Source organism: Lemur catta, chromosome 2, assembly GCF_020740605.2.
Source record: "Lemur catta isolate mLemCat1 chromosome 2, mLemCat1.pri, whole genome shotgun sequence".
NCBI lineage: Eukaryota > Metazoa > Chordata > Mammalia > Primates > Lemuridae > Lemur > Lemur catta.
The window spans coordinates 51,990,604-52,012,496 of record NC_059129.1 but is presented as its reverse complement, the minus strand read 5'-3'; positions in this window follow the sequence as shown (position 1 = coordinate 52,012,496).

Genomic DNA, 21,893 nt, shown 5'->3' with positions numbered 1-21,893 from the left:
GTTCTCACCAGGCTGATGCCAAATTGCCTTTCCAAATGTGTCTTTGCCTACTCCCTTCCCAAAGCTAGCATTCAAGCCAAATTGGCTCCTCACTCCCTTGGGAATCACCAAGAGTGTCATGCAACCTTTCCTCAGGACAAAGGAGTGTAGCCTTCTTTGGCCACCCCAGTCCTCAAAGAGGTCTCTGTACACAGAACGCCAGTCTACAACAATTGGACATAATGAGTCACTGCCTCATGATAGATAGTTTTTGTTTTTATTGATGTCTTGAACTGCTACAGGAAAAAACAAAACAAAACAACCCCAAACCATGTGAGCTTCTCAAAGATAGAGACCATGTTTTACTCATCTTTATGGACTGGAATCTAACAGAGTGCCTGGCAGCTATTATTATTAGGGTTTTAAACAATTCAGAGATATTTAAGGTTTTTTTTTTTCTTTTTGCAAGTAACATTACTGAGTTGAGCTAGCTTAAATTAAAAGTGAAATCTGTTCTTCCACCAGGGGAAAAAGGGGGCAGTCATCTGACTCCATGGGTTAGACAAAGAGATTGAGGGATCCAACTGCTCTTTATGCCAAATTTCAACCCAATTCTGTTTCAGCACCACCCCCAACTCCACCTGCAAAGGTCCCTGAAGTCTCTAAGATGGTCAGAGTTCTGTGTATGAAATATTTGTTTTTTTCCGGGCTGCCTGCCTCCATGCCTAAGTTTCCACTTTTGCTGCTTTGCCAAGTCAGTTACCCATCACTGTCCACTTTCTGGCTTCCAACATTTTGTCATCATCTCCTGTTTGCTCTTATCTTTCCTGTGTATTTGTGCCTTTTAAAATTCCCTTTTTGTCTTTTTTTCTTTTTAAATTGAGGGAAGATTTGTATAAAATAAAATTAACCATTTTAAAGTGAACACCTGGTGGCATTTAGTAAATTTCTATCTCCACATAAGCCTCACATTATGAGGTACTAGGGGTTAGGACTCCAGCATAGCTTTTTCTGGGGACACAATTCAACCCATAAAGGAGGCACAAACATTAGGTGGGAACTAACAACATCTGCCACATCAGACAACTGGAGACTCTTTTTTTTTTTTTTTTTTGAGACAGAGTCTCACTCTCTTGCCCAGGCTAGAATGCCGTGGCATCAGCCTAGCTCACAGCAACCTCAAACTCCTGGGCTCATGTGATCCTTCTGCCTCAGCCTCCCGAGTAGCTGGGACTACAGGCATGTAGCACCGTGCCCAGCTAATTTTTTTCTATATATTTTTAGTTGTCCAGCTAATTTCTTTCTATTTTTTTAGTAGAGATGGGGTCTTGCTCTTGCTCAGGCTGGTCTCGAACTCCTGAGCTCAAACGATCTGCCCACCTCGATCTCCCAGAATGCTAGGATTACAGGCGTAAGCCAGCGTGCCCAGCCAAGGACAACTGCAGACTCTTGAATGGAGTATTAAATGGTAATTATGTGTCACTGTTAGTTTGAGTTATATTGGGGTTATATAACAGAAGGTTCTTGTTTTGAGAAATATCTACTAAAATACTCAGAGCAAGGTAGTAATTTACTCTCAAACCTTTCGACAACAACAAAAAATGTTCTACAATTTATACAACTTGCAGCTTTTCAAAATAAAACTATGTAAAACAAACATACAGAAGAAAAAATGAAAAGAGCGTAGCCCTGAATTGTCTTTGGACCAAGAGAAAATCAGAATTGAAGTGATGATTAATAGGAAACAGGGTTAGCCTTAGGCAACACCTCGCTATTATTAGGCTAGATACCAAGTGTGCTAAGATTACTTCAGTAATCTTTACAATTTATTGCTTTAAAATAAGATTTATTTAAATCACAGAATGAAAATTTTTATTGGATTTTTTTTTTTTGGAGATTAGGTCTGGGTATGTTGCCCAGGCTGGTCTCAATGCCTAGGCTCAAGTGATTCTTCTGCCTCAGGCTCCCAAGTAGCTGGGACTACAGGCATGTGCCACTGCAACCCTGACTTTTACACTGGAATTTTTATGGGAAAACTCTTTGTTATTATTGTGAGGCCCATTTCTCCATTTATACAGTTGTTTTTATGGTGCTTTTAAAGTTTTATTTTGTGTATAATTGACACATAATTGCACATGTTTATGAGGTATAGTGTGATGTTTCAATATATGTATACATTTCCTAATGATCAAATCAGGGCAATCAGCATATCCATCACCTCAAATATTCATCATTTTTTGTGGTGACATAATAATATTCAAGATCCTCTTTTCTGGTTACCTTGAAATATAAATACATTATTATTAGCTATAGTCATCCTACTCTGTAATAGAACATGAGAACTTATTCTTCCTATCTAACTATAATTTTATACCTGTTGACCAACCTCTCGCCATTAACCCCTCACCCCACCTCCCCAGCCTCTGGCAACCGCTATTCTACTCTCTACTTCTGTGAGAACAACTTTTTTGGATTCTACATATGAGTGGGGTCATTTCGTATTTTTCTGTGCCAGGCTTATTTCACTTATATTTTCTAATAAATCAAGGTGTCTGAGGTGTTATTGAGAAGATAAACTTAGGTCTATAGATGTGTATATATGTAAGTCAAATTAATTACTTTGGGGGAAGCTCTAAAATTATGAGTGATCAGTTTGTCTTGTTTTGAAATGAAATTAGGTCTAGAGTGTAATCTGCGGTCCCCAACCCCCAGGCCGTGGACCCCCTATGTCCTGGCAGCAGAGCTCCTCCACCCCTCCCCACTCAACCTCCCACCACCTCGTCCGTGGAAAAACTGTCTTTCATAAAACTTAGGGAAGGGGGGGGTGCACAGCAGGAGGTGAGCTGTGGGCGAGTGAGAGTGTTTACACCCGCTCCTCATCGCTGGCATCACCGCCTGAGCTCCAGTCTCCATGGCCCACCCCCACATCCATGGAAAAATTGTCTTCCATGAAACTGGTCCCTGGTGTCAAAAAGGTTGAGGACCGTTTTATAACTTAGAGTTAAGATATTTGATTCTCTCTAATTTAATGATAATTTTATTCATAAAGTTTAAAACTCTGAGATGATAAGCTATCTAGAAAGCAATGAAAAAGGAAAGCATTGTATTTAAAATCCTAAAGCATATAGCAAAAGGTATTGTGTAGCCTTAAATGCTATTATTGTGAAAGAAGAATTTTTCAAAAAACAATTTATTGCCCATTTTAAACTAGGAAAAGAATGACAAAATAAACCCAAACTAGAGAGAAATGATATAGATAAAAACTAAAAATAATGAATTAGAGAATAAAAAGAATAATAGAAAGAAAAAAATAAAATCAAAAGCTAATTCTTCAAAAAGAGCAATAGAGACTGGTAAAATAGATCAATATCTCATGAACCTGGTTAGGTTAAAAGTGAGCAAAAATATCAAGGTTAGGAATGAGAAAGGAGATATATCTATAGACACAAAAGAGGTTGAAAGAATTACGTACAATTCTATTGCAACACATTTGAAAAACTAGAGGAAATGGATGGTCTCCAAGAAAAAAAATTACCAAAATTGACTTACGAAGAAATAGAAAACTTGAAAAGACCAGTTATTACAAAAAGGATCAGGAAGATGATTATAGATTTAGCCTCTCAGAAGGCACCAGAACCAGATGGTTTTGCAGCTGTGTAATGTCTATCTTTTAGCAAACAGATGATTCCAACGGTATTTAATCACTCTAGACCACAGGGGGAAAAATTAAGAAACTCCACACTTTTTATAAACTGCTTTTATAACTACTGATTTGATTTCTTTAATGGTTATCAATTTATTCAGGCCATCTATTAATCTTTCATATAGTTGGGTAAATTATAATTTTCAAGTAAATTGACCATTTGTTGAAGTTTTCAAATTAATGGGTACGACGCTGTTCATAGTAACTCATAACTTTTTAAACTATGCTGCTACAGGGTTGCTAATGTAGTTGTGCAGGTTGTTTACCACACAAGCTTATTTGAACAAGGAATGATTGGGAGCAGTTTGTACTCGGTTTTCCTAGTAATGAACCCTGCCTGGCTTAGGGCTGCAACCACCTGAAGGGGGCACCTTTTCCTAACACACAAAGGCACTGTGACGGCCAGCGGTGGCCTGACTATAACTTATCCATATCCCCCTTTTCATTCTAAGATTGCTCATTTAGGGCCTCTCTCTTCTTTTCTCGATCAATATTGACAAAGTTTTGCCTATTAGTTTATTTCAAAGGATCATCTTTAGTCTTTCAACCATCTATTGTATCTTTGTCTCATATTCAATTAATTTCTGCTGTCATCTTTTATTACTGCCCTTCTTTTTCTTTTCTTAAGGTTATCATATTGAGTTTTATTCCTAAGTTTTTGAATTGGAAGCTTAGCTTACTAATTTTTTACTTTTCTTTTCTAATATAAGCATTTGACTATATATTTCTCTTTATCAATCACTTTATCTGTATCTCATGAAGTATATTTTTTAAATTCTGAAAACATTTACATATAAAAGTTGAAAGTCTTGTGGAGTGACATTTATATGCCCGGCACCTAATTTCTACAGTTAAGATTTTACTGTATTTGCTTTATCATGTAAGTTTCTGTCTATCCATCTTTCTTTCTATTCATTCATCAAGCACCTTACTTTTTATGCATTTCAAAGGAAGTTACAGACATCAGAACACTTAGCTCTTAAACACTTCAGCATGCATATCATTACCTGGATTTCAATATTTATAGTTATATTTAAGGTAGATTTTAACTATACCAAAATACACAAATATTGCACAATACACAATAGAACATTTAATGATGTATTATTGATGAGTTTGTGTCATCCTGTGAGTTTCAATATATAGTATACGCATTATCATTCAGTTCTAAGTGGTTATTAATTTTCACTATCATTTCTTGTTTGATCTATCAGTTTATTTTATTAATGATTTTTACATAACCACTGCAATAGTAGGCTTGTGTTGTTAAAAAAAGCAGATGCAATCACTACTTAGTAAATCCAACTGAAGTTTACTTATTTAAAGGATACAGAGGATGTCAGCACAAGCAGGAAGCACAGCAAATAGATCAGTAATAATTTCGTAGACAGAAGAGGAGCAGGTTTCCAAAGTCCTAATGGGTGGGTTTGCTAGATTTACTGAATAAAAATGCAGTATTTTTGCTAGACGTGGTGGCTCACGCCTGTAAGCCTAGGACTTTGGGAGGCTAACGTGGGAGCATCACTTGAGTCCAGGAGTTCGAGACCTGCCTGAGCAATGTAGTGAGACCCCCATATTTACAAAAAATAGAAAAATTAGCCAGGCATGGTGGCATGCACCTGTTGTCCCAGTCACTTGGGAGGCTGAGACAGGAGGATTGCTTGATCCCAGGAGTTTGAGGTTGCAGTGAGCTATGATGATGCCACTGCACTTTAGCCCAGGCAACAGAGCAAGACTCTGTCTCCAAAAAAAAAAAAAAAAAAGCAATATTTTATTGGGCACTCTGTTCCTCTGTTCCTCTTCTGGCCAAATGTTATGTCCACTAGGCTGGAGTCATTGGACATATAAATTTGTTTGGATATGCACCAGTGATCACATCATCTGAGCCAGTTGCACCTCATCAATCTTGGACTTAAAAAATATATAACAGAATTAAACCATTTGATAAAGTATAGTATGTACACAAGCATGAACACAGATTAATGCTAAAAATATTTACTAATAACATACTGGACATGGTCAACCTCTGCCTTCCTCTTTGGCTCCATTTCTCACTATTCCCCTTCTGGCTGTCTGCCCTATGTTCACATTGACCTTCTGTGCAGTCCCCCCAATCACCATGGTTTCTCCTACCATGGGGCCTTTGCATTCAGCTGAGCTTTCCAAACCTTATACCAGGAATGGGTCACAGGTATGTCAAGAAATGATTCCTCTCAACTCTGGGGAGAGGATGGGTAGGGGCTAGGTAGGTGGCTGGAGTGAACAGAGCTGAGGGCAGTGAAAAAGGTAACTGTTAAGAAGCACTGGATAAGGTGTTGCCTCTGCCTCCAGGGCTATACCTTCTACCTCTACCTCCTACTCATCTTGAGAGCTCAGCTCAAACGTTACTTCTCAGAGAAGCCTCCCTTAACCTCTTTGCAGACCTCCTTACTATATGTCTCAGACCAGCCAGGACCTTTCCTTCATAGTACTCATCACAGTTGTAATTTTACATTTATTTACGTTTCCTCAGCTTGACCTTAAGTTCTGTGAGAGCAGAGACTATGTCATCTCCTCTTCCTCCTAATTTTTACAAACTTTTAAAATTGAAACCTAACATAGAAAAGTGTAGCCGGGCGCGGTGGCTCACGCCTGTAATCCTAGCCCTCTGGGAGGCCGAGGTGGGTGGATCGCTCGAGGTCAGGAGTTCGAGACCAGCCTGAGCGAGACCCCGTCTCTACTAAAAATAGAAATAAAAACTATCTGGATAACTAAAAATATATATAGAAAAAATTAGCCAGGCATGGTGGCACATGCCTGTAGTCCCAGCTACTCGGGAGGCTGAGGCAGTAGGATCGCTTAAGCCCAGGAGTTTGAGGTTGCTGTGAGCAAGGCTGATGCCACGGCACTCACTCTAGCCCGGGCAACAAAGTGACACTCTGTCTCAAAAAAAAAAAAAAAAGAAAGAAAAGTGTAGCTTGATGAATTATCACAAAGTGTACATGCCTAGATCAAGAAATAGAACGTTACCAGGATCCCAGATGCCCCCCACCCCACCATCCCCTCCTGCCCAGAGGTAACCACTGTCTGGACTCCACACACCATGGATTAGCCATGTTTTTGAACTTGCTGTCAATATAATCATACAACTTGTATTTTTCTGCATCTGGCTTCTTTGGTGCAATATTGTATCTTTGAAATTCATATATGTTATTGCATGTAGCTCTACTCTAGTCTTTTTCATTGCTACTTGTATTCCATTGTATGAATATACTACAGCATATTCATTCTACAGTTGAAATTTTGACTTAGATATATAATGCCATAAGAATATTTTTGTACGTCTTCTTTTATTGTGATAAAACATATATAACATTTACAGGCATACTTCATTTTATTGTGCTTCACTTTATTGATCTTCACAGATACTGCATTTTTTTATGAATTGAAGAGTTGTAGTATCCCTGCCTTGAGCAAGTCTGTTGTTGCCATTTTTCCAAAAGTGTATGCTCACTTCATGTCTCTGCATTGCATTTTGGTAATTTTTGCAATATTTCAGTTTTTTCATTATCATTATATCTGTTATGGTGACCTGTGATCAGTGGTCTTTGATGTTACTATTGTAACTATTTTGAGGCTCCAAAACCACACCCATTTATTGAACTTAATAAATGTTGTGTGCATTCTGACTGCTTCACCAGCCAGCTGTTGTCTTTGCACTACTTGTTTGGGGTTTTATTTTTATTTTTTTAATTTATTATTTTTTATAATTAAAACATTTTTATTTGCTCATAATCACATCTTTTTTTATTTCAGGATATTATGGGGGTATAAACATTTTGGTTACATGTTACGACTTTGCCACACCCAAACCATGATTTGAGGCTTGCCCTTTCCCCCCACAACGCTCACCACATCCATTAGTTGTGAGTTTACCCACCCCCCATCCCACAACCCCCCCCAAATATTACTACTGTGTGAGCACCTTAGTGTTGATCAGTCAGTGCCAGTTTGATGTCAAGTACGTGTAGCGCCTATTCTTCCATTCTTGTGATACCTCACTTCGGAGGATGAGCTCAAGCTCTATCCAGGAAAATATAAGAAGTGCTAGATCACCGTTCCTTTTTATAATTGAGTAGTATTCCATTGTATACATATACCATATTTTAATAATCTACTCATAGATTGACGGGCACTTGGGTTGTTCCCACATCCTTGCAATAGTGAATTGTGCTACCATAAACATTCAAGTGCAGATGTCTTTATTGTAGAATGACTTTTGTTCCTTTGGGTAGATGCTTAATAGTGCTATTGCTGGATCAAATGGTATTTATATTTTTAGCTCTTTGAGATATCTACAGATTCTTTTCCACAGAGGTTGCACTAATTTGCAGTCCCACCAGCAGTGTAAGAGTGTTCCTATCTCTCCACATCCTCACCGGCATTTGTTGCTTTGGGATTTTTCGATAAAGGCCAATCTCACTGGGGTTAGGTGATATCTCATTGTGGTTTTGATTTGCATTTCCCTAATGATTAGAGATGTTAAGCATTTTTTATATGTTTCCTGGCCATTATTCTGTCTTATTTTGAAAAGTTTCTGTTCATGTCCTTTGCCCATTTATTGATGGGATTGTTTGATTTTTTTCTTGTTGATTTTTTTGAGTTCTAGATAGATTCTTGTTATCAGCCCTTTATTGAATGTGTAGAGAGCAAATATTTTCTCCCATTCTGTAGGCTGTCTGTTCACTCTAATGATAGATTTCCTTGGCCGTGCAAAAGCTTTTTAATTTGATCAGGTCCCATTGATTTATTTTTATCGCTGCTGTGATTGCTTTGGGGGTTTTCTTCATAAATTCTTTGCCTAGGCCGATGTCTGAAAGGGTCTTCCCAACATCTTCTTCTAGAATTCTTAAGGTTTCATGCCTTAGGTTTAAGTCTGTGATCCATTGTGAATTGGTTTTTGTAAGAGGTGAGAGGTGGGGATCCAGTTTCAATCTTCTGCATGTAGTTATCCAGTTTTCCCAGCACCATTTATTGAAAAAAGATTCTTTTCCCCAGTGTATATTTTTGTCTGTTTTGTCAAAGATTAGATGACAATATGCGGATGGTTTCATCTCTGGATTCTCAGTCCTGTTCCAAAGGCATATGTCTCTATTCTTGTGCCAGTACCATGCTGTTTTAGTTACTATAGCCTTGTAGTACAGCTTGAAGTCTGGTAGACTGATAACCTCTCAGTTTGTTCTTTTTGCTTAAGATTGTTTTGGCTATACAGTGTCTTCTCTTGCTCCATACAAAGCGTAGAATTATTTTTTTCTAGATCTATAAAGAATGATGATGGTACTTTGATAGGGCTTTCATTAATTCTGTAGATCACTTTAGGTAGTATGGACACTTTAATAATGTTGAGGGCTGGGCACGGTGGCTCACGCCTGTAATCCTAGCACTCTGGGAGGCCAAGGCAGAAGGATCGTTCGAGGTCAGGAGTTTGAGACCAGCCTGAGCAAGAGCGAGACCCTGTCTCTACTAAAAATAGAAAGAAATGATTTGGACAGCTAAAAAATATATATATATATAGAAAAAATTAGCCAGGCATGGTGGTGCATGCCTGTAGTCCCAGCTACTTGGGAGGCTGAGGCAGTAGGATCGCTTGAGCCCAGGAGTTTGAGGTTGCTGTGAGCTAGGCAGACGCCAGGGCACTCTAGCTCAGGCAACAGAGTGAGACTCTGTCTCAAAAAAAAAAAAAAATGTTGATTCTACCAATCCATGAACAAGGTGGATTTTTCCATCTGTTTACATCTTCTACAGTTTCTTTTCTTAGTGTTTCATAGTTCTTCCTGTGTATGTCTCTCACCTCTTTCATTAAATATATCCCTATATATTTAATTTTCTTTGAGGCTATTATAAAAGGTACTGCATTTTTTATTTGGATTTCGGCTTGACTTTTATTGGCATATAAGAATGCCTCTGATTTGTGTGTATTGATTTTGTATTTTGAGACTTTACTGAATTCATTTATCAATTCCAGGAGTCTCTTGGTTGAATCTTTGGGGTTTTCTAGATATAATATCATATCATCAACAAACAGTGAGAATTTGATCTCTTCTGTCCCCATTTGGACGCCCTTAATTCCCCTCTCTTGTCTAATTGCTCTAGCAAGGACTTCCAGTACTATGTTGAATAGAAGTGGGGATAGTGGGCAACCTTGTCTGGTTCCAGTTCTAAGTAGGAATGGTTTCAATTTTTCCCCATTCAGTATGATATTGGCTGTGGGTTTATTGTATATGGCCTTGATGATTTTAAAGTATGTCTCATCCTTGCTTATTTTGCTAAGAGTTTTTATCAAAAAAGTGTGCTGGACTTTGTCAAATGCTTTTTCTGCTTCTATTGAGAGAATGATATGGTCTTTGTTCTTACTTTTATTTATGAGGTGAATTGCATTTATAGATTTGTGTATGTTGAACCAGTATTGCCTCTCTGGTATAAAGCTCACCTGGTCATGGTGAATTATTTTTTGATATGCTGTTTGATTCAATTTGCTAAAATTTTATTGAGTATATTTGCATCTATATTCATGAGGGATATTGGTCTATAGTTTTCTTTTTTTGTTGTGTCCTTTCCTGGCTTTGGTATCAAGGTGATATTGGCTTCATAGAATGATTTAGGGACTATACCATCTTCCTCAATGTTGTGGAATAATTTCTGTAGTATAGGTATGAGTTCTTCTTTGTATGTTTGGTAGAACTCAGAAGTGTAGCCATCTGGTCTGGGACTTTTCCTTTTTGGGAGGTTTTTAACCTTCCAAATTTAACCAACCAATTTCTTTGCTTGATATTGGTCTGTTCAGGAATTGTATTTCCTCCTGGGTGAACTTAGGGAGGTTGTTTGTTTCCAGGAATTTGTCTATTTCCTCCACACTATGCAGTTTTGGGGCATATAGGTTATTATAGTATTCAAAGATAATATTTTGTATTTCCGTGGTGTCTGTTGTGACCTCTCCTTTTTCATTTCTAATTGAGTTTATCAGAGTTCTTTCCCTTTGAGTTCTTGTTAATCTGGCAAGAGGACTGTCAATTTTGTTTCTTTTTGAAAAACCAGCTTTTGGTTTTGTTGATCTTCTATATAGTTCTTTTATTCTCAATTTCATTTAGTTCTGCTTTGATCTTAGTCATTTCTTTTCTTCTGCTAGTTTTAGAATTAATTTGCTCTTCCTTTTCCAGTTCCCTGAGACTGTTTATTAGATTCTTGATTTTTCAGCTTTCTGTTTTTTGGATGTGAGCATTTAATACTATTAGTTTTCCTCTCAGGAATGCTTTTGCTGTATTCCACAGATTTTGATAACTTGTGTCCCCATTATCATTTAGTTTGAAGAATGTTTTGATTTCTCTCTGTATTTTCTCCTTGACCCAATAGTTATTCAACAATAGGTTGTTTAATTTCCATGACTTTGTGAAGTGGTGAGTATTTCTGTTGGAATTGAACTCTAATTTTATACCACTATGATCTGAGACAATACATGGTATAATTTCTATTTTTTTTAACTTGTTGAGGTCTGATTTGTGGCCTAGTATGTGATCAATTTTGGAGAAAGTGCCATGAGCTGATGAAAAGAATGTATATTCAGCTTTATTTGGGTGGAATGTTCTGTAGAGGTCAGACTTTTTTGTTCTAGAGCTCTGTTTAAGTCCATTATTTCTTTGCTTATTTTCTGTTTGGAAGATCTGTCCAGTTCATTTAGTGGGGTGTTGAAGTCCCCGGCTACTATGGCATTATTGGTTTGTTTTTTTTTTTTTTGAGACAGAGTTTCGTTGTGTTGCCCGGGCTAGAGTGAGTGCCATGACGTCAGCCTAGCTCACAGCAACCTCAAACTCCTGGGCTTAAGTGATCCTACTGCCTCAGCCTCCCCAGTAGCTGGGATTACAGGCATGCGCCACCATGCCCAGCTAATTTTTTTTCTATATATATATTTAGTTGGCCAGATAATTTCTTTCTATTTTTAGTAGAGACGGGGTCTCGCTCTTGCTGAGGCTGGTCTTGAACTCCTGACCTCGAGCAATCCACCCGCCTTGGCTTCCCAGAGTGCTAGGATTACAGGCATGAGCCACCGCGCCTGGCCTGGCATTATTGTTTATCATGCTATTTAGATCAGACAGGGTTTGCTTTATATAATGGCCAACCTACAATTCTCTACCTGGCAAAATTAAGCTTCATCTATGAGGGAGAAATAAGACCTTCCCAGACAAGCAATCACTGATGGAATTTGGGAAGACCAGACTAGCCCTACAGGAAGTACTCAGACCTGCATTACACACTGAACACTGTATTAGACACTCTCCAAAGTAAAATCACTCAAGAGTTAAAGTCTAGAACCTGGACTCCACGATGGCTCAAGGAATAAAACAAAACAGTGGGAATTCACCCAACAATATGAACGGAAATCTACCTCAAATATCAATCCTCTCAATAAATGTGAATGGCTTGAATTGCCCCCTGAAGAGATGTGGACTGGCAGAGTGGATAAAAATCCACAAGCCTACTATGTGCTGTCTACAGGAAATGCATCTAACCCACAAAGACACTTTCAGGTTCAAGGTCAAGGGATGGAAAACAATCCTCCAGGCAAATGGAAGTCAAAAGAAAGGAGGGGTAGCTATACTTATTTCGGATAACATAAGCTTTAAAATAGCAAAAGTAAGAAAGGACAAAGATGGCCACTATATAATGGTGAAAGGGAAGATCCAACAAGAAGAATTAACAATTCTTAATATTTATGCGCTCAACTCATGGGGTTTTATTTTTAAAAGACAGAGTTTCACTGTCACCCAGGCTGGAGTACAGTGACATGATCATACACACTGTAACCTCGAAATCTTGGGCTCATGTCATCCTCCTGCCTCAGCCTCTCAATTTAGCTAGGACTGCATGCCACCATGTCTGGCTAATTTTTTAATTTTTTGTAGAGATGGGGTCTCGCTATGTTGCCCAGGCTGGTTTTGAACTCTTGGCCTCAAGCAGTCTTGCCTCCTTAGCCTCACAAAGTGCTGGGATTACAGGCATGAGCCACCACACCCAGCCTGCCTTTGCTATTCTTAGACTTTTGTGTTTCTATACACAATTTGCCAATTCCTACCAAAAAAAAATCTATTGAGATTACATTTAATCTGTAGATCAACTTGGGGAGGCTTGACATTTTTCAAATTAAGTCTATTCATAATATGGTATATCTGATATATTCCTCTAATTATTTAGACCTTCTTTAATTTTTTTATTAACATTTTATAATTTTCTGTGTACCTATTTTGCACTTCATTTATTAGATTTTTTCTGAGATATTTGATATTTTTTGAGGTTATTATAAATGGTCCTGTTTTTCAAGTTTCATTTTCTTTTTGTAGATATGTATAAATAAAATTGATTTTTGTAGATTAATCTTATATTCATTGGCTTTGATAAAATCATTTATGTATTCTAATAATTTTTTGTATATTCTTCTCTTTTGAAGTTTTTGTCCATGACAGTTTTTGCTTACCATTTTATTCCCTGAATCTAGCACAATGACTATAAATTGGTGTTTCCCAATCCTCACTTTTTTGAATCCCACCTTCATGATTTTTGCCATAACAATACCACTAGTAGTATTGTTTCCTTAATATTAAAAATCAACCTCAGGCTGGGTGCGGAGGCTCACGCCTATAATCCTAGCACTCTGGGAGGCTGAGGTAGGAGGATTGCTTGAGCTCTGGAGTTCAAGACCAGCCTGAGCAAGAGTGAGACCCTGTCTCTACTAAAAATAGAAAAATTAGCCATGCATCATGGTGTGTACCTGTAGTCCAAAGTACTTGGGAGGCTGAGGCAGAAGGATCACTTGAGCCCAGGAGTTTGAGATTGCAGTGAGCTATGATGATGCCACTGCACTCTACCCAGGGCAACAGAGCTAGACTCTGTCTAAAAAAAAAAAAAAAAAAAAAATCAACTTCAAATAGATTCTTTTGAAAATTCACCTCAAATTTAGCAATATTTGTGAAAATATAAATTTGCTGTGCAAGTCTTTTTTTATACATTTAAGAGAATTTGTAACCATTAAAGCATAAAACTTCATATTTATTTTACATAAATCTCTGGTAAATCTCTAGAATTACTCCAGGTATGTGTATTACACTTTGGGGCACAGTGCTGTAAATGTTAGTTATTTCATGTACAGTGATTATCAAAATGCTTAAACATAATAAAAATATTGTCATAGCTAATAATATTGTTAGTATTCATTTTTAGCAACTTAGTAAACTATACATTTATGTTTTGTGTGATTATGATGAATATGCTTATAATTATTCACGTTACCAAATTGAGTATATATTTGGATGTGAAGCATCCACATATGAATTAATTGCCTGCCTTCAGGGTTTCTCTAAATGCAGGTTAAAAGGGATTATTAGTGTCTTCTAGAATAAAGAGGAGACAGCTATACCAAAAACAAATTCTATTCTCTATGCTGGTATGTGAGCTATCTATTACTGCATAGCAAATTATACCCAAGTTGGCAGCATAAAACAACATGCATTTATTATCTGACAATTTCTGAGGATCAGGAATATTGGAGTGACTTGCTAGGTGGTTCTGGCTCAGGGTCTTTCATGAAGGTGCCGTCAAGATGTTGAGTGGGCCTGCAGTCATCTGAAGGTTTGATATGCTTGAGGATCTGCTTGTAAGATGACTCACTCACATGGCTATTGGCTGGAGGCCTCGATTCCTTGCTGGCTATTGTCAGGAAACCTCAGTCTCTCATTACATGGGTCTTCCGTAGGGTTGCTCAACGTGGCAGCTGAAAGCAAATGATCGAAGGGAGAAGAGAGAAAATGTGCTCAAAATAGAAGCCTCAATGGCTTTTATAACCTAATCTTGGACTTGATAAACATCACATCTGTCATATTCCATTGGTCACACAGACCAACCCTTGAACAATATGGGAGGGGACAGTGCCAGAGTGTGAATGCTAGGAGACAGGGTCACAGGAAGCCATCTTAGAGGCTGACTACCAAATCTTAGATACACAAATTGCTTGTTAGCACACAAATACTACTACTTACGCTTAAAATTTCTTAGGATACAGGTTTGTCTTCTTTCTCTCTTTAGCTCTTTTTATTGTGAAAAATAACACATATCCATAAAAGTGTGTAAAACATAAATGTGCAGCTTATTGAATTATTAAAAACCTCGTATCTGTGAAAAAACAATTACCCAGGTTAAGATACAGAACACTGCCAATTCCCCAGAAGCCCCTCCCATTCTCCTGTCCAAATTCCCTTCCTCCCATCTTCATGGTGATGAGCAAGCGTGCTGATTTTATGGTTTTCAGTGTGATTTTCTTAAAGTAGTTTACCACCTAAGAATGCATTCCTATTCACTGTAGTTTAGTTTTGACAATTTAAACATCCTATATAAAGGGAATCATGCAGTATGTGTTGTTTTGTGCCTCTTTTCTCTGACTCAATATTACGTTCTTCAGATTCATTTACATTGAGTGAAGCGGTTTGTTAATGTTCAATGCTGTCTAAGATGCCATTGTATAAACAGACCAAAATTTATTCACTTTATTATTGAATAATATGGGGGCTGTTTTCAATATTTGGCAATTACAAATAAAGCTGCTGTGAACGTTCTTGTACCTATTTCCTGGTGTACCTGCGCGTGCATTTCTGCAGGATATATATACCTAGGAATACAATTGTGTAGTCATTTTCAACTTTAGTAGAAATGCCAAACTGTTTTCCAAAGTGGTGGTAGTGATTTATACTCCCACATACAGTGTATGAGAATGTCCCTTGTTCTATATTCTCACCAACAGCTGGGATTTTAGCCATGTTGATGAGTGTGCAGTGGTATTTCACTATGGTTTTAATTTGCATTTTCATGATCACCTGTGAGGTTTAATATGTTCAGTAACCATTTGAATTTCCTATTTTGAGCACTTACTCAAGTATTTGGTCTGTATTTCTGTGGAGGTATCTGTCTTTTTCTCATTGTTTTATAGCTATTGTTTGTATATTGTGATATGAGTCCTTTTGTGTGTGGCATATATCTTTCCCCACTCCAATCGCTTAATGGTGTTTTTTGATAAAGAGGTTCTTAATTTTTTTTTTTTTTTTTTTTTTTGAGACAGAGTCTCGCTCTGTTGCCCGGACTAGGGTGCCGTGACATCAGCCTAGCTCACAGCAACCTCAAACTCCTGGGCTCAAGCAATCCTTCTGCCTCAGCCTCCCGAGTAGTTGGGACTACAGGTATGTGCCATCATGCCCGGCTAATTTTTTCTATATATATTTTTAGCTGTCCACATCATTTCTTTCTATTTTTAGTAGAGATGGGGTCTCACTCTTGCTCAGGCTGGTCTCAAACTCCTGACCTCGAGCGATCCTCCCACCTTGGCCTCCCAGAGTGCTAGGATTACAGGCATGAGCCACTGCACCTGGCCAGAGGTTCTTAATTTTAATGAAGTCACATATATAAATTTTTTTCCTTGTTAGTTGTGTTAGCCTGGGTTGCTCATAAACCAGAGCCTGATTTTACTATTAGGGAGTCTAGGGAGCAGGTGGGAGGGACAAAGAGAGCCAACATGAGGATGTTTCATCGCCCTGGACACACTAAATCAAACTGATTGTTCAATTTGGGAACTGTGCCCTCAATGGACAAACTGCATCTCAAGACCATCCTGGGACAAGTGAGATGGGGAAGAAATGGGGGAAAATTATTCATATTGGCTTCTGCCTCTCATTGATCAAAATTCCGTCCTATGGGACATTATCTCCTTTCCACTTCCAAGTTGCATATATGAGTTTATAACTTAAAAAACAGACAAACAAAACTCCTCTCTGTCATATTAGTGGAGGTTAGTGACTTAATAGTGATAAATGTGCGACTGAATCCATCATGTTTATAGAAAATCTTTTTTATTTTTTTCAGAGATGGGATCTCACTGTTTTGCCCAGACTAGCCTCAAATGCCTGGGCTCAAACAATCACTCCAGCGTCAGGCTCCTGAGTAGCTGGGATTATAGGCACATGCCACTTTGCTGGTAGAAAATCATATTTTCTAACTGGTTATTACTGGTGTATAGGAACACTGGTAATATCAGAGTATTGCCATTAGTCACCAAGCAGGGAATGCCTAGGCTCAGTTCTTATCTAAAGACTGTCAATGTTTTTATCTGCCCATCCAGTTGGCACATAGCTTCCCATACATCTGTAGCCCCAAGAAGAAGGGTGGCAATCGTTTTGTTCAGCTTGCATGTAGGGGCAAGGGTGTCCTTGGCTGTAAGCTAAAAACCTGGCCTGGGCTCTTCCTCCTGGGAAGCACTTATATATCTCCATTACCTCACAGGGGCCAAATCTCTGATTCTTACCCTTGCTTCTAGACTCACTTCAAAGCCCAGGAGGTCTGTGTCTTCACCATATTCATAGGGGGGGTTATCCCATTTTAGAGGGTATTTTTTAAATTTCTTTTTATTTCTTTTCTTTTCTTCTTCTTTTTTTTAAGACTAGTCAAGTGTAGCAGTAAGAAAGGGGGAAAGTAGTAGAACAAAGTTCAATCTATAACTGACAATAAACAATCAAGTGAGATAACTCACTACCTTTAGCCCAGCACCAGTCTGCTTGGGCTGCTGTAACAAAATACCATAGATTGGGTGGCTTAAACAACAGATGTTTATTTCTCATCATTCTAGAGGCTGGGATGTCCAAGACTAAGGTGCCAGCCAGTCAATTCAGTCTTGGGGGCTCTTTTCCTGGCTTGCAGAACCACCTTCTTACCTTCTAGCTGCATCCTCACATAGCAGAGAGAGAAAGCTCTAGTGTCTTTTCCTTTCCTTATAAGGGGCCTAATCCCATCATGAGGGCCCCACCCTCAAGACCTCATCTAACCCTAACTATCTCCCAAAGGCCTCATCTCCAAAGACCATCACATTGGGGGTTAAGGCTTTAATGTATGAATTTTGAGGGGAACAAAATTCAGTCCATAACATAGAGCCTAGATCTCTTTACATTTGTCATTTCAAGTTTAATCTGTCATTGCTATATGTCTACTATGAGAAGGGTGTGTGTTTGTGTATATGTATGTGAAAGCCTTAACACATTTCACCATTTTCATCACAAGTCTAATAAAAAATTCTTGAATTGATGAGGGACAATAGTTGTGACAATATGTTAATTAGATTCTGCCTATTGTCTTTTGAGTCTCAGCAAAGGCCTCAAAGTTGGAAAGCAACACAGTAGATGCCAGGTACTCCCCTTCCCACGTCTTATAGGGAGATGCTAAGGAATTGTGAACTAGTCTGCCAGCATTACTAATCATCAACATTCAGTCTATATAAGAGAATGAGGGTTGTGTTAGAAAGTGATGTATGGGCTCTATATTAATACTTCCTCTTCTGGCACTCTGGGGAAGGGGGAGAGGTCTTTCTCTTTGCCTGAGGCCATGTGAGATACAAGCTTTCACTAGAACCTCTTAGAATGTTTGGCTTGTGCCTCCTGGGGTTTGGAGGTCCACAGGGACTGATGTCTTAATTCCTACCTGGGGAGAAGTCCAAAAGCAAGATACTGGCTAACTCACTGTGCTGGGATAGCAAATCAGGTGGTGGCATGCAGAGTGAGCTTCACTGCCCTCGCCATTGGGGGAAAGATGCATGAGTTATGCTGCTCAGAGCCAAGTATATCTAGAAGCTTGGAGTCATTTAAAAAGGATCTTTCCCATGAGGGATGCCCAGAGAGTAAAGGGACTCCCAGGGGAGTGAGTTTTACATGGGGTGAGGGAGGAGAGTCATAGACAGTCAACCAGAGGAGGAGCATCACCTAGTTCCCAGCACAAGAGTCCTAGAAAAGCCCACAAAGGTGATATAAGAGAGAAGAGCCAACACTTTTGAGTGCTCTATACCCATAGGGAACACATTTTGAAAGATAGCAGCCTCCTGCACCAACCAGGAAAGTCTATGTTCTTTCCCTCTAATCCCTTCTCCTGTTTCCCCAAATGGGGGTAGGCGGTGGTGTCAGAAATAGCAGCTAGCCAATGGGAAAGGAGGAGTAAACTCTGAGGAGTAAAAGCAGGGATGTGGAAAGGACTACCACATCCTCCCTTCACCACAACAAGCTTCAAATTTGAAGCAGGGAAGAGTTAGGGGAGAACCTTTAGCCTAAACTTTTATTTTGTTTTGGTTTTGAAACAAGATCTCACTCTGTCACCCAGGCTGGAGCATAGCGGTGTGATCATAGCTCACTGTAACCCCAAACTCCTGGGCTCAGGGATCCTCTTTCCTCAGCCTCCTGAGTCCTGGAGACTACAGGCGCATGCCACTATGACCACTAATTTTTTTATTTTTGTAGAGAAGGGGGTCTCACAATGTTACTCAGGCTGATCTCGAACTTCTGGCCTCTAGTGATCCTTCTGCCTTGGCCTCCAAAAGTGCTGGGATTACAGGTGTGAGCCACTGCACCAGCCTGAAGCGTTAAAGTTTTAATTATTCCCCTGGCTTGGACTAAATATTTTCACTACTGCAATAAGGCTACTCATGTGACTGAAAAATACTTGAAAACTGAAGGGATCTGCAAAAATTTCATGTAGGACACAGAAAGAATTATACATACGGCAGGTGTGAAAAGGAAGCAGGAAAGTTTTGTGATTATATATCATGGAGGCCAGCTCCTTTGATAAAAATACTTATTCAGTATTAGAAAAGGATTGAGGAGGAAAAATTGACACAGAGTGCAATGAAGCCTGATTTAAAATGTATTGACTTTAAGCGTTTGTACACACTGATTCACATTTTCTTCACATTTACTTAGATCTTACCAAAAGTGTGGGAAACCAAAAGCAGTATCTAGGCTAATAAAGACAGGGCATACACCTCTGGCAGATTTTTATTATTTTTTCTTTAAAATAACTTTTATGTATTTTTATTTTATATAAATTATATAAAGAGTGAAGGAAGCTGAGTGTAAGAAAAATCAACTTGTAAAAATTTTATACTTTACTTTTAATGAGCTATGATGTGAGCATATGCCATTATACAAACGTGTGGAATTGAATATATTTTAAATTTAATACAAAAATTGTCAATAGAAAAAAAACCCAAATTCTGTAAAATAATTTAAAGAGGTTCATTTTGAGCCAAATATGTACAAGTATGGCCCAGAGAGCCACTTCCAAGAAGGCTTGAGCAAGTGGTCTTGCCATGGTTGGGTTACAGTTTGGTTTTATACATTTTAGGGAGACAGGAATTACACATAAAGTCAAAATCAATACATGGAAGGTGCACACTGGTCTGCCCGAAAAGGCAGGACATCTCCTAAGTGGGGGTTTACAGGTTATAGGTGGGTTTAAAGATTCTCTGATTTGTCATTGGTTAAAGAAATGAAGTTTTGTCCAAAGGCTTGGAACATTTTAAGTTCAGGAAGTCACTGGACATATATTGGATATATACTGAGACTCAAGTGATCTGTTAAGTAAATTGACCTCTAGGTGCGGTTTAAGTTTTGTCTCACATGACCTTAGGGATGCTAATGATTTTGTATATTATTGTTACAAAAATAACTCCAAAAAAGACAAGGTATAGCTAGGTGTCTGACCTCCCTTCTCCTCATGGCTGGCAACTCAGTGTTACAGGGTTTTTTGGGGGGGCTGTCTTCTTTGGCCGAGAGGGGGTCTATTCAATCAGTTAGGGGAGGCTTAAGATTTTATTTTAGCTCACAAAACTTAAATTAGAAAATGGAAACCTTTTATAATTAAATTTTTCTTTGTTCTGCCTTGGCTTTGAAATCAGAAACCTGATTTTTTTTTTTTTTTTTTTTTTTTGAGACAGTGTGTCGCTCTGTTGCCCAGGTAGAATGCAATGGTCGGGGTCTGCTCTGCTCTTGGTCAGGCTGGTCTCAAACTCCTGACCTCAAGTGATCTTCCTGTCTTGGCCTCCAAGACTGTTAGGATTACAGGTGTGAGCCACCACACCTGGCCAGAAACCTGATTTTTTTTGAGATAGGGTCTCCCTCTGTTGCTTGGGCTAGAGTACCGTGAAGGTCAACATAGCCCACTGAAATCTCAAACTCCTGGGATCAAGCAATCCTCTTGCATCAGCTTCCCGAGTGGCTGGAACTACAGGCAAGCACCACCACGCCCCCAGCTAATTTTTCTACTTTTTGTAGAGACCAGTTATTCCAATGTTGCTCAGGTTGGTCACCAACTCCTGATCTCAAGCCATGGTCCCCTCAGCTTCCCAAAGTGCTAGGATTACAGGCCAGAGCCACTAAGACTGGCCCTGATTTTTTTTTTTTCAGCGAATTTCAGGTTTTGTATTATACTTCTAGTTGATAGATGAAAAATATTAAGCCATTGTTTACAGTTCACATTTTTTTTTCATGTTTTGACCATTGTGTTCTTTTGTGTTGCTTTTTCTTCTTGACTTTTATAACTGGGATCTAGGGAAATTCTAGTCATAGGGTTGGGGGACGGTGGTGGTATCAGAATCTCTCACAAAAAAACTCGCCTGTTTGTCATGATATCAACCCCTGGTAGTGAGTGACCTTCACCATGACCACAAATACTTGGTCAGAGAAAGACCTCTCGAAAACTTACTGATGTCTGTTTTGTGTTTGATTCTCACCCCTAACTTGCACTTTCCCATCTTCAATTTCAACCCCTATAAATCAAACTGCGAAGTAAACTGACTTTCCAGTTGTCGTGCTGCTTCCGTGGGGGCCAGGACGTCGGCAGGCGTTGTTGCCAAGGTGCATAACCTCCGACATAGCTGACGTTTTGAAGGGTCATTTACGTTCCGGGGCACAGGGAAAGGCCAAAGCTGCTCCCGGGTCTCCAAACCCGCCAAGTCCAGAGGCCTCGGGTTTCTCCGGAAGACCAGACTCTTCTCCCGCCAATCCCTCCCTTCCGCCCCGCCCACCTCTCGTAGAGGCCCTCAGGGTCACGTGGCCGCCGTGGGGGGGGGAATGGGTGGCTCAGCGGCCGCCATCTTAAGGGTTTGGAGGCGGAGCGTGCCGAGCTCAGGGCGCGCGCTTCGTTCCCCTCCCCTCGTCAGCCTCGCGCCGGCTTCAGCGCTCCTCCCCAGTCATCCTGGCTCCTGTGGCCGCTCCCTGAGTGGAGGAGCCGGGAGCCCCGGAGGCGGGGGGGTGTGTCGGACGCGTGCTCGCGCCCTCCAACCGCCGGCCGCGGCCGCGGGGACGCGCTCGGCCGAACCTCTGGCTGT